Genomic DNA, 17,856 nt, shown 5'->3' with positions numbered 1-17,856 from the left:
CTTATTCTTACCTTTGTTTTACATTTTAACATAAATTTTAATAATTATTTTTTAATTATAATAACAAACCTAAACACGGACCCATTCGATGTATTCCAATGCAAGTTTAAGAAAATTTGTTTTAAATTTATCAAAAAAACTATTTTATTTTATTTTTGTATATGGTGGGTATAAAAAATAGAATAAATGTAGATAATTTATCAGTCTTTTACATGTATCGCATGTGCACCGAAATGAATGTAGATAATTAATAAAATGCTTTTACAAATTTTATTTTATGTTTTTCTTTTTTTTATTAGTTAAACAATTATAACATCCAATATAATAGTTTAAAAGAAAACAAAGATATTCAATAGTTTTATACAAATTTGTTTGATCATATAGATTACGTCAAGTTTTATTATGAAAACTCACACTACAGAGTTTCATAAATGATTTATAGCTTAAATAAATTTTTTTTCAACAAATTACTATTGGCTTAACCCAATATTTTTTTTGCTCTTCGTCACTTTTAATCGGTGGTGAATCTTCACAAGAATTATTGGAAGAGCCAAAATAATATATCAAAAATTTATAATTTAATTATTGTCACTAATAAAATAAAATTAAATACATAATTTAGTATAACAATAACTAAAAGAAAAATCACACATATCTAAAAAATTGTCAAAAGAAAATTCAATAATAATCAAACCGCACTTAAAATCCAGTTATAAAAAATACAAAGTACAATATTTTTTCTCTATTTTCATAAAATAAAAAATTAATATACAAGAAGCTGATTAAATTAATATTTTACTATCAAGTGAGACAGGAGAGAATTACCTTCTTCTTTATTTCTTCAAGAATGGAAGAAAATCGTTGAAAGATGAGAGCAAAAATAATAGATCTTTTTCTCTTCGGAAACAAAAGACAAAAGAAGATAGATAAGAACAATTTGTGAGAAACTCAAAACATATAATGGAATTACAACTAAAATTCAGTTATAAAAAAACACACATTATAATATTTTTTCTTTTATGTTCATAAAATAAAAAATTAATATAAAACAGACTCATTAAATAAATTATTAAACTAATATTTCACTATCAATTGAGACCAAAGAATTACCTTCTTCTTCTTTTTTCTCTCGAGTATGGAAGAGAACAGAGGAGAAATAAGAGCAAAAATGATAGATCTTTTTCTCTTCAAAAACAAAAGAAAACAGTTGAGAATGAGATATGAGAACAATTTGTGAGAAACTCAAGACATATAATTGAACCACAATTAAGATTCGGTTATGAAAAAAACACACAGTACAATCTTTTTTTTCTATATTCATGAAATAAACAATTAATGTAAAAGAGGATCATTAAATAAATTATTAAACTAATATTTCACTATTAATTCATACCAAAGAATTACCTTCTTCTTTACTTCCATGAGAATGGAAGGAAGAGGATAGAGGATAAATAAGAGTAAAAATAATAAATCTTTTTCTCTTCAATATCAAGAAAAAAACAGGTAAGAATTGAATATGAGAACAATTTGTGAGAAACTGAAACCATAATAAATAAAAAAATAAAAAAATATCTTGATAAAGTGCTCCGCCACTGCTTTTAATTAACTTGATTTTTAAAGATTTTCTATAAGTCACTGATGACTTAAATAAGTATTATTGTGACAAGTCCATTCATTTTTTTTTGTTAAAATATCTTTTTAGTCCCAATTTTCGTCAAGTTTTGTCAAATAAGTCCTAATTTTGGTTTTGTGTTCAAATAGATCCCAATTTTCATCAATTTAATTGGGTCCTTTTTTGCTAACACCGTTTAAATTATTAACGGCCATGAACAGTGACTACCACGTGTCACTTTTGTGATATTTTTGAATTTTTTTGAATTTTCTTTTGAATTCTTTTGAATTTTTTTGAATTTTTTTTAAATGTCCACGTGTCAACCTAGTAGCGTGCCACGTGTCAAAGTCAATGTTCTGTATTCAATTTGGTTCCTATATTTGTTATTTTTGTTCAATTTAGTCCCAATTATTTAAAATTGACCAATTTTGTCCCTATCGAAGATGTGACCAAATTTAATTTTTATATCAAAGTTATGATATGAATTTTCATATATTATATAAAACTATTTAATAAAAAATGTGAATTTTAATATAAAAATTACATTTGGTTTCAATTTGGAAAGGGACCAAATTGGTTCATGTTAAAAAAAATTAGCACTAAATGGAACAAAAATAACAAATATAGGGACAAAATTGTATATAGAACATTAACTTTGACACGTGACATGCTATTGGGTTGACACGTGGACATTTAAAAAAAATTTAAAAAAATTAAATTTTTTTAAAACAAATCAAAAAAATAAAAAATTCAAAAAAACCACAAAGTAACATGTGACAATCACTAGTCATGGTCGTTAATGATTTAAACGGTGTTAGCAAAAAATGATCCAATCGAACAAAATTGACGAAAATTGGGACCTATTTGAACACAAAACCAGAATTATGACTTATTTGACAAAACATGACGAAAATTGGGACCAAAAAGGTATTTTAACTTTTTTTTATACAAACACAAGGTTTGAGTGATCAACAAATCATAGTTTCAACTTATTAAAAAGGATCCAATAGTTAGACTCTCTAAACTAGTTGTGATTTGGCAAAGTTTTAGGATAACAAATTTCAATACAATTTTGGTATTTACAAAATGATCACTCTGGTTCATCTTTTTTTTTTTTTTTTTTTAAAAAGTCTTTATATAAGTTTTATGAGAGATGACTAATGTAAACCCTCTGTTTTTACATTGAGTAACTTTCAATTTACTTGGATGCCTATTTCTGGTTGTTATTGTTTGTAGAGCTTTGACGTAGAGAATCATTGAATGCAATCCATGAAAAATTAAATGTGTTTTCTCCTCTTTGCGTAACATCTTTGAAAGTGGATAGTTGACAATACTTGTTTTCTTAGGTTTCATAGTGTAACATCCTGACCGGATATTACTGATTTAAATAAAATATAAAAGAAATAAAATTAAACATCATTTATTATCATTTCATCTCCCAAAAACGCGAGAATTTTAAAAACTTTATTTCATCGTCAAATACTCTTAAATCCATACTTAGGGAAATTCAAAAAAAATATTCAAATCTGATAATATAAAATTTTACAATTTAATACAAGACATAATAAAACTGTAGTAAAAAATTTTCTCCTAAGACTAGTCCCGTTCCGGCTCTATACCTTGTAACATCCCTATTTTTAATAAAATATATTATTTATTTTAAATAAAACATTTAGAAAATATTCTATTTTTACTAACGTTTCATATTTTATCTAAATGTAGTTTAAACAGTAAAAATATATTTTATCATGATATACTTTTTACTTATTAAAAATAATTATAAGAAGAAAAAAAAACTAATAAAATATGTATATATATATATATGTATATATTAGGTAAAAATATTTTAATTAAATAGGTGTGTGTAAAAAAAATAAAAATAAAATATATATGAAGAATTTTTAAAAGAGAAAAAAAAATAATATAGAAAAGAAAAAGAAAAAAAAAAGAAAAGAATAGGAAAGGATAAGAAGATAAGAAGAAAAGATAAGAAGAAAAAAAAAAGGAGGATAATGATGATTTGGATAAACATGCACATGCTTTGCTTTATATATATACATATGGAATGAGAGAAGTTACGGTGAGGTGAGAAAGTGAGAAAGTGAGAAAGAAAGAAAGAAAGAAAGGAGGGAGAGAGAGAAAAAAAAGGAGAAAGAGAAAGAAAGGAGAGAGAGAGAGAAAGAGGAAGAGAAAGAGGAAGAGAAAGAAGAGAGGGAAAGAAAGTATAGAGCAAAGATTCAAAGATATCTTAGTCTTCTTCAAAGATTATTAGTGTGCCCTTCAATCAATAAGGTAAGGGGGAGTGAGGTTAAGCTCTTATATATTAATCTTGATAAGCTCATGGGTTTTATATTAATCTTTTATTTATTTTGACTCATATATTATTCTATTTACTTTCATTTATTATCCTCTTATATTTATTTTATTTAATCTCCAATTATATATTGATCCTATTTATTTATTTTATTTTTATCTCCAGTTACGCACTGGTCCTATTTATTTATTTATTTTATTTTATTTACTTCTATTTACGCACTGGTCCTATTTATTTATTTTATTTTATTTACCTCCAGTTACGCACTGGTCCTATCTATTTATTTATTTTATTTTATTTATCTCCAGTTACGCACTGGTCCTATTTATTTACTTTATTTTATTTACCTCCAGTTACGCACTGGTCCTATCTATTTATTTATTTTATTTTATTAATCTCCAGTTACGCACTGGTCCTATTTATTTACTTTATTTTATTTACCTCCAGTTACGCACTGGTCCTATTTATTTATTTTATTTTATTTATCTCCAGTTACGCACTGGTCCTATTTATTTATTTTATTTTATTTACCTCCAGTTACGCACTGGTCCTATTTATTTATTTTATTTTTATCTCCAGTTATGCACTGGTCCTGTTTATTTATTTCAATTAATATATCTCAAGTTATGCACTGGTCCCGTTTAATTTATATTTTTATATTTAATTATAATGTTCTAATCCTTATCTAATTATTTACTTAAAGTTCTTGCTTTGATTCTTATTTTATCATTATTTTATAATTAAAAATAAAAAAAAAAATGTGAAGTGAAAGTAAATATTATTTTATTTAGTGAGCTTGGATAGAAGAAAATTGCATATCCATTTTATCGTTGTTTTATATTCTTTGTATATTGTTTATACAATGACATGAATTGATAGTCATCACATTTTATGACCTTTGAAAATACCCAAGAGTGTGTCAGTTAAGTAAGAGTTAAGTCTGGTTTCAATAAGTTGAGATTAAACCAGTGTCAAAGTGTTTGTATTTGGGAAGTCACAGTTTGGTACACTGCGGGATGAAAGGCAGGGACCATGGTGGGGTCTAAGGAAGTTTTACCAAGTAGGTGAATATCTGGATAGTTCAGAATAGCGCCCTGGGCTAGGATATTCATAGGCCAAACTTGGGACTATCCGATACCTGCTCGGCATCGCCAAGGTTAGGTAGTGAGTATATATCTCTTTTGTGAGCCGATGAATGGCTAATATTCTCGAGAAAGAAATAATTATGATTGTACCAATATTTTATGAGAAATACTCAACTACCTAATCACTTCCCAAAGCAACTTTTGATGTCCAGATTGGATCATCAGAAGTGGAATATGGATCCATATGTCTGGTAAAACAAGATCAAGTTTGGTGGTTATAGGTCCAAATCTAGGCCCCCGGTGTCTGCATTATTTGTTGAGTTTATTAAGATTGATATTTAAGGCTTATAAAGACCTCACTCCTTTCATATTTTTCTTTCATATGTACCTGTTGCATGAGCAGAAGAGGAACCTGCTCAGTGAGAGTTGTTCGGGATATTATTGGTGGATCTTCTGAAGATTGACTCATGGATAATTTCTATTAATATATTTAGGAGATATTAAAAATATAGATAATCTTTTATTCTGATGTAGAACTCTTAATATTTTACAAATACATATTTTGTAACATTTCATGAACAATTATAGAGATGTATACTATATATATGAATATGAAGTTATGTTATTATTAATGTTCTCTCAAGGATAATCTTATGGGAAAAAAAAATTAATTCCATATCTTTTTATCAAATAATAATTATTTAGTATAGTAGTCGGGGTGTCACATTGAGTGGTATCAGAGCAGTTCCTTCTGTCAAGACCTTGGGTATGGTGTCTTCCATGTTTGTAGTCTCTACTAGTAAGTAGAGGTGCAAGTTGTTTGTTCTTACATTTTTCTTGTAAAGGAGAAATGCAAGATAAGTAGACTAATAAAAGTAAGTAATAACAACAATTAATACTTGTAGTAAGGATAAGTTTTAACAATAGTTAAAAAAAAAAATCTAAAGAAAACTAAGGAAATTGTTCATTCTTTCAGGAAAAGATGGATAATGGACCAAACATTACCAATGAGTTGTTGGAAAGAATGACAATTGTCCTGGAAAATATGAGCCAAAAACAAAATGTTGAACCCATGGAAAATCAAGGATTAGAAACTTTTCGCAGGAATAATCCACAAAAATTTAAAGGGGGATTTAATCCTGAAGGTGCTCAATCATGGATAGCAGAAATTGAGAAAATTTTCATCGCAATGACGTGTGCAGATGCAAATAGAGTCACATTTGCTACATTTATGCTCGTTGAAGAAGCTGAAAACTGGTGGAGATTTACAAAACAACAATTGGAGGATGAAGGGAGACAAATTACTTGGGAAACCTTCAAACAAAAGTTTCTGGAAAAATATTTTCCAGAGGATCTTCGGAGGAGGAAAGAAGTTGAATTCCTTAATCTTCGTCAAGGAATCATGTCTGTAGGAGAATATGCAGCAAAGTTTGACGAGTTGTCAAAGTTTTGTCCTTACTTTCATGATAGAATTGATGAACGTTCCCGTTGTTCCAAGTTTGAAAGTGGACTGAGACCTGATATTAAACAAGCAGTTGGTTATTTAGAGATTTCTTCCTTTCCCACTCTTGTAAACCGTTGTAGGATTTTTGAGGATGATATTAAGGCAAGACAAACTCAATGGAGGCAAGGAGGGCCTTTGAGGCACAAAAGAAATGATTTTAATAATAAGAAACCCTACCAACGTCCATCTCATACTTTGTGGAATTCTTCAGGACAAAGACATTCCTCTGCTGCCAATAATTCAGGCGCAACCCACCCTATCAAATGTTTCCACTGTGGAGGACCTCATCTGTCAAGAAACTGCGCCACAAGGACTGTAACTTGCTTCAATTGTGGGAAGTTGGGTCATTATCGTAATGAATGCAAAGAGTTAATTAAGGAGCAAGGAAGTGGGGGAAGCAACAACAAAGGAAATAATCAACTTGGAAGACCAAAGACAACCGGGAGAGTCTTCACGATGAATGGTACTGAAGCTGTTCAATCTGAAGATCTAATCCAAGGTAAATGTATCATAAATGGTCACCTCGTTAATGTACTATATGATTCAGGTGCTACTCATTCTTTCATATCACATGAGTGTGTCAAACATTTAAAGTTACCTATCTCTTTATTACCATATGATTTAACTGTGTCTACTCCTACCAATGTTCCAGTCACGACTTCACTTGCATGTACAAATTGCAATATTTCTATAGGGAATATAAAATTTTCTGTAAATCTTATATGTCTACCCTTGTCTCATTTGGATATTGTTCTTGGAATGGACTGGTTATCTTCCAACCATGTTCTCCTAAACTGTCACGATAAGACTTTAATTTTTGAATCACACATAGGTGAAGTTTTTGACTCAAAAGAATTAAAAGAGAGTACTACCAACCACAATGAAATCCCAAAAGGATCTCAAGTATACATGATCTTAACTTCTTTAAAAGTCAAGGAAATTCCAGACATTAATAAGTTTCCTGTTGTTTGTGAGTATCTTGATGTTTTCCCTGAGGATGTTCCTGGGTTACCTCCACAAAGAGAAATAGAATTCACTATAGACTTGGTACCAGGATCAAGACCTGTGTCTATAGCCCCTTATAGGATGTCACCTCTAGAGTTAGTAGAGTTGAAAAAACAAATAGAAGAATTGTTGGATAAACAATTCATCAGACCTAGTGTTTCTCCCTGGGGTGCGCCAGTATTGTTAGTCAAGAAAAAGGATGGCACTATGAGGTTGTGTGTGGATTATCGTCAGCTTAACAAAATCACCATTAAGAACAAATACCCTCTACCAAGGATTGATGATTTGATGGATCAATTGAGAGGTGCTGTGGTATATTCCAAAATTGACTTAAAATCTGGTTATCATCAGATTCGAGTCAAGGCGGAAGATATTCAAAAGACAGCTTTTAGGACAAGATACGGTCATTATGAGTACTTGGTAATGCCTTTTGGTGTGACCAATGCTCCTGCCATTTTTATGGATTATATGAACCGTATTTTTCATGAATTTTTGGATAAATTTGTGGTTGTTTTCATTGACGACATTTTAATTTATTCCAAAAATCATGAAGAACATGAGAGACATTTGAGGATTGTGTTACAAATTCTAAGAGAGAGACAATTGTATGGAAAATGGTCAAAGTGTGAATTCTGGTTGAGAGAAGTTCAATTTTTGGGTCATGTGATATCACAAAATGGCATTGCAGTTGACCCCTCAAAGGTTCAAGCAGTATTGCTTTGGGAACAACCAAAGAATATCACAGAAATACGTAGTTTCTTAAGATTAGCAGGCTACTATAGAAAATTCATTGAAGGATTTTCTAAATTAGCATTGCCTTTGACTAAGTTAACACGTAAGGGACAACCTTTCGAATGGAATGAAGCATGTGAGTTTAGTTTTCAAGAGTTGAAGAAAAAATTAACATCTGCACCTGTTTTAATCCTTCCTGACCCTACAAAAAATTTTGAGGTATATTGTGATGCATGCGGACAAGGATTAGGATGTGTGTTGATGCAAGAAAGAAAAGTTGCAGCTTATGCTTCACGACAACTCAAGCAACATGAGCTTAATTATCCTACACATGATTTGGAATTAGCTGCAGTGGTGTTTGCATTGAAAATATGGAGACATTACTTGTATGGGGCAAGGTTTGAAGTTTTTAGTGACCATAAAAGTTTGAAGTACCTTTTTGATCAGAAAGAACTAAATATGAGACAACGTAGATGGATGGAATTTCTTAAGGATTATGACTTTGAGCTGCAATATCACCCTGGGAAAGCAAATGTTGTTGCAGATGCTTTGAGTCGAAAGTCTATACATGCATCCATGATGATGGTGAAGGAATTGGATCTGATAGAATCATTCAGAGACTTGAACTTAGCTGTAAAACTTAGACCTAATAGCATATGCTTAGGAATGTTAAAAATATCAAGTGAATTCTTAGAAGAAATAAAAAGAGCTCAAGAAATAGATAAATTTTTACAAGAAAAGTTGATAGCAAAAGTTGAAGGAAAGGAATCAGAATTTCACAAGGATTCAAATGGAATCATCGTTTAGAGATAGAATTTGCATACCTACAAAAGAAGAATTGAGAAAGTTGATAATGGAGGAAGCTCATAAGAGTAGCTTAAGTATTCATCCGGGTACTACAAAGATGTATCAAGACTTGAAGAAAATGTTTTGGTGGTCTGGGATGAAGAAAGAAGTGGTGGAGTTTGTTGCACGTTGTCTAGTGTGTCAGAAAACAAAAGTTGAACATAGAAAGCCTTATGGGGAACTACAATCCTTAGATGTACCAGAATGGAAATGGGAAAGCATATCCATGGATTTTGTGACAGGTTTACCAAAGACTGTGTCTGGTCATGATGCAATTTGGGTCATTGTGGATAGGTTAACAAAATCTGCTCACTTTCTACCCATTAACATTAGATTTTCCTTAGAAAAGTTAGCTCATTTGTACATAAAATCAAGCTGCATGGAGTACCTTCTAGTATAATTTCTGATAGAGACCCTCGTTTCACATCTAGATTTTGGGATAACTTACAAAAATCCTTGGGAACAAAAGTTAGGCTTAGTTCAGCTTATCACCCTCAAACTGATGGACAATCAGAAAGGACTATTCAATCTTTAGAAGACTTGTTGAGAGCCTGTGTTTTAGAACAAACTGAAAGTTGGGAGAAATTTCTACCACTTATAGAGTTCACTTATAACAACAGTTTCCACTCAAGCATAGGAATGGCTCCATATGAGGCTCTATATGGGAGAAGATGTAGAACCCCGTTGTGTTGGTATGAGAATGGAAATTCCTTAGTTTTGGGTCCAGAGGTAATTCAACAAGCAACTGAGAAGATTAAAATGATAAGGGAAAAGATGAAAACTTCTCAAGATAGGCAGAAAAGTTACTATGACAAACGAAGGAAACCCATTGAGTTTGAAGAAGGAGATCATGTTTTCTTGAAAGTTACACCTGTAACTGGGGTTGGTAGAGCTCTCAAATCTAGAAAACTTACACCTAAATTCATAGGTCCTTATCAAATCCTTAAAAGAATTGGTTTTGTCGCATACCAAATTGCTTTACCTCCAAACCTTTCAAAACTTCATAATGTTTTTCATGTGTCTCAACTTCGTAAATATATTCAAGACCCTTTTCATGTGATAGAACCTGATATAGTACAAATACGAGAAAACCTTACTTATGATGTGCTTCCTGTGAGGATTGGAGACCGAAGGATTAAACAACTTCGAGGAAAGGACATACCTTTGGTAAAGGTATTGTGGAATCAACAAGATGAAGGTGATGCAACTTGGGAATTAGAAAGTAATATGAGAGAGATGTATCCCCATCTTTTTACAACAACGTGAATTTCGAGGACGAAATTCCTAAAAGGAGGGGAGAAATGTAACATCCCTATTTTTAATAAAATATATTATTTATTTTAAATAAAACATTTAGAAAATATTCTATTTTTACTAACGTTTCATATTTTATCTAAATGTAGTTTAAACAGTAAAAATATATTTTATCATGATATACTTTTTACTTATTAAAAATAATTATAAGAAGAAAACAAAACTAATAAAATATGTATATATATATATATATGTATATATTAGGTAAAAATATTTTAATTAAATAGGTGTGTGTAAAAAAAATAAAAATAAAATATATATGAAGAATTTTTAAAAGAGAAAAAAAAAATAATATAGAAAAGAAAAAGAAAAAAAAAGAAAAGAATAGGAAAGGATAAGAAGATAAGAAGAAAAGATAAGAAGAAAAGATAAGAAGAAAAAAAAAAGGAGGATAATGATGATTTCGATAAACATGCACATGCTTTGCTTTATATATATATATATATATGGAATGAGAGAAGTTACGGTGAGGTGAGAAAGTGAGAAAGTGAGAAAGAAAGAAAGAAAGAAAGAAAGAAAGAAAGGAGGGAGAGAGAGAAAAAAAAGGAGAAAGAGAAAGAAAGGAGAGAGAGAGAGAAAGAGGAAGAGAAAGAAGAGAGGGAAAGAAAGTATAGAGCAAAGATTCAAAGATATCTTAGTCTTCTTCAAAGATTATTAGTGTGCCCTTCAATCAATAAGGTAAGGGGGAGTGAGGTTAAGCTCTTATATATTAATCTTGATAAGCTCATGGGTTTTATATTAATCTTTTATTTATTTTGACTCATATATTATTCTATTTACTTTCATTTATTATCCTCTTATATTTATTTTATTTAATCTCCAATTATATATTGATCCTATTTATTTATTTTATTTTTATCTCCAGTTACGCACTGGTCCTATTTATTTATTTATTTTATTTTATTTACTTCTATTTACGCACTGGTCCTATTTATTTATTTTATTTTATTTACCTCCAGTTACGCACTGGTCCTATCTATTTATTTATTTTATTTTATTTATCTCCAGTTACGCACTGGTCCTATTTATTTACTTTATTTTATTTACCTCCAGTTACGCACTGGTCCTATCTATTTATTTATTTTATTTTATTAATCTCCAGTTACGCACTGGTCCTATTTATTTACTTTATTTTATTTACCTCCAGTTACGCACTGGTCCTATTTATTTATTTTATTTTATTTATCTCCAGTTACGCACTGGTCCTATTTATTTATTTTATTTTATTTACCTCCAGTTACGCACTGGTCCTATTTATTTATTTTATTTTTATCTCCAGTTATGCACTGGTCCTGTTTATTTATTTCAATTAATATATCTCAAGTTATGCACTGGTCCCGTTTAATTTATATTTTTATATTTAATTATAATGTTCTAATCCTTATCTAATTATTTACTTAAAGTTCTTGCTTTGATTCTTATTTTATCATTATTTTATAATTAAAAATAAAAAAAAAATGTGAAGTGAAAGTAAATATTATTTTATTTAGTGAGCTTGGATAGAAGAAAATTGCATATCCATTTTATCGTTGTTTTATATTCTTTGTATATTGTTTATACAATGACATGAATTGATAGTCATCACATTTTATGACCTTTGAAAATACCCAAGAGTGTGTCAGTTAAGTAAGAGTTAAGTCTGGTTTCAATAAGTTGAGATTAAACCAGTGTCAAAGTGTTTGTATTTGGGAAGTCACAGTTTGGTACACTGCGGGATGAAAGGCAGGGACCATGGTGGGGTCTAAGGAAGTTTTACCAAGTAGGTGAATATCTGGATAGTTCAGAATAGCGCCCTGGGCTAGGATATTCATAGGCCAAACTTGGGACTATCCGATACCTGCTCGGCATCGCCAAGGTTAGGTAGTGAGTATATATCTCTTTTGTGAGCCGATGAATGGCTAATATTCTCGAGAAAGAAATAATTATGATTGTACCAATATTTTATGAGAAATACTCAACTACCTAATCACTTCCCAAAGCAACTTTTGATGTCCAGATTGGATCATCAGAAGTGGAATATGGATCCATATGTCTGGTAAAACAAGATCAAGTTTGGTGGTTATAGGTCCAAATCTAGGCCCCCGGTGTCTGCATTATTTGTTGAGTTTATTAAGATTGATATTTAAGGCTTATAAAGACCTCACTCCTTTCATATTTTTCTTTCATATGTACCTGTTGCATGAGCAGAAGAGGAACCTGCTCAGTGAGAGTTGTTCGGGATATTATTGGTGGATCTTCTGAAGATTGACTCATGGATAATTTCTATTAATATATTTAGGAGATATTAAAAATATAGATAATCTTTTATTCTGATGTAGAACTCTTAATATTTTACAAATACATATTTTGTAACATTTCATGAACAATTATAGAGATGTATACTATATATATGAATATGAAGTTATGTTATTATTAATGTTCTCTCAAGGATAATCTTATGGGAAAAAAAATTAATTCCATATCTTTTTATCAAATAATAATTATTTAGTATAGTAGTCGGGGTGTCACATTGAGTGGTATCAGAGCAGTTCCTTCTGTCAAGACCTTGGGTATGGTGTCTTCCATGTTTGTAGTCTCTACTAGTAAGTAGAGGTGCAAGTTGTTTGTTCTTACATTTTTCTTGTAAAGGAGAAATGCAAGATAAGTAGACTAATAAAAGTAAGTAATAACAACAATTAATACTTGTAGTAAGGATAAGTTTTAACAATAGTTAAAAAAAAAAATCTAAAGAAAACTAAGGAAATTGTTCATTCTTTCAGGAAAAGATGGATAATGGACCAAACATTACCAATGAGTTGTTGGAAAGAATGACAATTGTCCTGGAAAATATGAGCCAAAAACAAAATGTTGAACCCATGGAAAATCAAGGATTAGAAACTTTTCGCAGGAATAATCCACAAAAATTTAAAGGGGGATTTAATCCTGAAGGTGCTCAATCATGGATAGCAGAAATTGAGAAAATTTTCATCGCAATGACGTGTGCAGATGCAAATAGAGTCACATTTGCTACATTTATGCTCGTTGAAGAAGCTGAAAACTGGTGGAGATTTACAAAACAACAATTGGAGGATGAAGGGAGACAAATTACTTGGGAAACCTTCAAACAAAAGTTTCTGGAAAAATATTTTCCAGAGGATCTTCGGAGGAGGAAAGAAGTTGAATTCCTTAATCTTCGTCAAGGAATCATGTCTGTAGGAGAATATGCAGCAAAGTTTGACGAGTTGTCAAAGTTTTGTCCTTACTTTCATGATAGAATTGATGAACGTTCCCGTTGTTCCAAGTTTGAAAGTGGACTGAGACCTGATATTAAACAAGCAGTTGGTTATTTAGAGATTTCTTCCTTTCCCACTCTTGTAAACCGTTGTAGGATTTTTGAGGATGATATTAAGGCAAGACAAACTCAATGGAGGCAAGGAGGGCCTTTGAGGCACAAAAGAAATGATTTTAATAATAAGAAACCCTACCAACGTCCATCTCATACTTTGTGGAATTCTTCAGGACAAAGACATTCCTCTGCTGCCAATAATTCAGGCGCAACCCACCCTATCAAATGTTTCCACTGTGGAGGACCTCATCTGTCAAGAAACTGCGCCACAAGGACTGTAACTTGCTTCAATTGTGGGAAGTTGGGTCATTATCGTAATGAATGCAAAGAGTTAATTAAGGAGCAAGGAAGTGGGGGAAGCAACAACAAAGGAAATAATCAACTTGGAAGACCAAAGACAACCGGGAGAGTCTTCACGATGAATGGTACTGAAGCTGTTCAATCTGAAGATCTAATCCAAGGTAAATGTATCATAAATGGTCACCTCGTTAATGTACTATATGATTCAGGTGCTACTCATTCTTTCATATCACATGAGTGTGTCAAACATTTAAAGTTACCTATCTCTTTATTACCATATGATTTAACTGTGTCTACTCCTACCAATGTTCCAGTCACGACTTCACTTGCATGTACAAATTGCAATATTTCTATAGGGAATATAAAATTTTCTGTAAATCTTATATGTCTACCCTTGTCTCATTTGGATATTGTTCTTGGAATGGACTGGTTATCTTCCAACCATGTTCTCCTAAACTGTCACGATAAGACTTTAATTTTTGAATCACACATAGGTGAAGTTTTTGACTCAAAAGAATTAAAAGAGAGTACTACCAACCACAATGAAATCCCAAAAGGATCTCAAGTATACATGATCTTAACTTCTTTAAAAGTCAAGGAAATTCCAGACATTAATAAGTTTCCTGTTGTTTGTGAGTATCTTGATGTTTTCCCTGAGGATGTTCCTGGGTTACCTCCACAAAGAGAAATAGAATTCACTATAGACTTGGTACCAGGATCAAGACCTGTGTCTATAGCCCCTTATAGGATGTCACCTCTAGAGTTAGTAGAGTTGAAAAAACAAATAGAAGAATTGTTGGATAAACAATTCATCAGACCTAGTGTTTCTCCCTGGGGTGCGCCAGTATTGTTAGTCAAGAAAAAGGATGGCACTATGAGGTTGTGTGTGGATTATCGTCAGCTTAACAAAATCACCATTAAGAACAAATACCCTCTACCAAGGATTGATGATTTGATGGATCAATTGAGAGGTGCTGTGGTATATTCCAAAATTGACTTAAAATCTGGTTATCATCAGATTCGAGTCAAGGCGGAAGATATTCAAAAGACAGCTTTTAGGACAAGATACGGTCATTATGAGTACTTGGTAATGCCTTTTGGTGTGACCAATGCTCCTGCCATTTTTATGGATTATATGAACCGTATTTTTCATGAATTTTTGGATAAATTTGTGGTTGTTTTCATTGACGACATTTTAATTTATTCCAAAAATCATGAAGAACATGAGAGACATTTGAGGATTGTGTTACAAATTCTAAGAGAGAGACAATTGTATGGAAAATGGTCAAAGTGTGAATTCTGGTTGAGAGAAGTTCAATTTTTGGGTCATGTGATATCACAAAATGGCATTGCAGTTGACCCCTCAAAGGTTCAAGCAGTATTGCTTTGGGAACAACCAAAGAATATCACAGAAATACGTAGTTTCTTAAGATTAGCAGGCTACTATAGAAAATTCATTGAAGGATTTTCTAAATTAGCATTGCCTTTGACTAAGTTAACACGTAAGGGACAACCTTTCGAATGGAATGAAGCATGTGAGTTTAGTTTTCAAGAGTTGAAGAAAAAATTAACATCTGCACCTGTTTTAATCCTTCCTGACCCTACAAAAAATTTTGAGGTATATTGTGATGCATGCGGACAAGGATTAGGATGTGTGTTGATGCAAGAAAGAAAAGTTGCAGCTTATGCTTCACGACAACTCAAGCAACATGAGCTTAATTATCCTACACATGATTTGGAATTAGCTGCAGTGGTGTTTGCATTGAAAATATGGAGACATTACTTGTATGGGGCAAGGTTTGAAGTTTTTAGTGACCATAAAAGTTTGAAGTACCTTTTTGATCAGAAAGAACTAAATATGAGACAACGTAGATGGATGGAATTTCTTAAGGATTATGACTTTGAGCTGCAATATCACCCTGGGAAAGCAAATGTTGTTGCAGATGCTTTGAGTCGAAAGTCTATACATGCATCCATGATGATGGTGAAGGAATTGGATCTGATAGAATCATTCAGAGACTTGAACTTAGCTGTAAAACTTAGACCTAATAGCATATGCTTAGGAATGTTAAAAATATCAAGTGAATTCTTAGAAGAAATAAAAAGAGCTCAAGAAATAGATAAATTTTTACAAGAAAAGTTGATAGCAAAAGTTGAAGGAAAGGAATCAGAATTTCACAAGGATTCAAATGGAATCATCGTTTAGAGATAGAATTTGCATACCTACAAAAGAAGAATTGAGAAAGTTGATAATGGAGGAAGCTCATAAGAGTAGCTTAAGTATTCATCCGGGTACTACAAAGATGTATCAAGACTTGAAGAAAATGTTTTGGTGGTCTGGGATGAAGAAAGAAGTGGTGGAGTTTGTTGCACGTTGTCTAGTGTGTCAGAAAACAAAAGTTGAACATAGAAAGCCTTATGGGGAACTACAATCCTTAGATGTACCAGAATGGAAATGGGAAAGCATATCCATGGATTTTGTGACAGGTTTACCAAAGACTGTGTCTGGTCATGATGCAATTTGGGTCATTGTGGATAGGTTAACAAAATCTGCTCACTTTCTACCCATTAACATTAGATTTTCCTTAGAAAAGTTAGCTCATTTGTACATAAAATCAAGCTGCATGGAGTACCTTCTAGTATAATTTCTGATAGAGACCCTCGTTTCACATCTAGATTTTGGGATAACTTACAAAAATCCTTGGGAACAAAAGTTAGGCTTAGTTCAGCTTATCACCCTCAAACTGATGGACAATCAGAAAGGACTATTCAATCTTTAGAAGACTTGTTGAGAGCCTGTGTTTTAGAACAAACTGAAAGTTGGGAGAAATTTCTACCACTTATAGAGTTCACTTATAACAACAGTTTCCACTCAAGCATAGGAATGGCTCCATATGAGGCTCTATATGGGAGAAGATGTAGAACCCCGTTGTGTTGGTATGAGAATGGAAATTCCTTAGTTTTGGGTCCAGAGGTAATTCAACAAGCAACTGAGAAGATTAAAATGATAAGGGAAAAGATGAAAACTTCTCAAGATAGGCAGAAAAGTTACTATGACAAACGAAGGAAACCCATTGAGTTTGAAGAAGGAGATCATGTTTTCTTGAAAGTTACACCTGTAACTGGGGTTGGTAGAGCTCTCAAATCTAGAAAACTTACACCTAAATTCATAGGTCCTTATCAAATCCTTAAAAGAATTGGTTTTGTCGCATACCAAATTGCTTTACCTCCAAACCTTTCAAAACTTCATAATGTTTTTCATGTGTCTCAACTTCGTAAATATATTCAAGACCCTTTTCATGTGATAGAACCTGATATAGTACAAATACGAGAAAACCTTACTTATGATGTGCTTCCTGTGAGGATTGGAGACCGAAGGATTAAACAACTTCGAGGAAAGGACATACCTTTGGTAAAGGTATTGTGGAATCAACAAGATGAAGGTGATGCAACTTGGGAATTAGAAAGTAATATGAGAGAGATGTATCCCCATCTTTTTACAACAACGTGAATTTCGAGGACGAAATTCCTAAAAGGAGGGGAGAAATGTAACATCCCTATTTTTAATAAAATATATTATTTATTTTAAATAAAACATTTAGAAAATATTCTATTTTTACTAACGTTTCATATTTTATCTAAATGTAGTTTAAACAGTAAAAATATATTTTATCATGATATACTTTTTACTTATTAAAAATAATTATAAGAAGAAAACAAAACTAATAAAATATGTATATATATATATGTATATATTAGGTAAAAATATTTTAATTAAATAGGTGTGTGTAAAAAAAATAAAAATAAAATATATATGAA

The sequence above is a fragment of the Vigna unguiculata genome, chromosome 6 (assembly GCF_004118075.2).
Source record: "Vigna unguiculata cultivar IT97K-499-35 chromosome 6, ASM411807v1, whole genome shotgun sequence".
In the NCBI taxonomy this organism is placed as follows: domain Eukaryota; kingdom Viridiplantae; phylum Streptophyta; class Magnoliopsida; order Fabales; family Fabaceae; genus Vigna; species Vigna unguiculata.
This window is presented reverse-complemented; position numbering follows the sequence as displayed.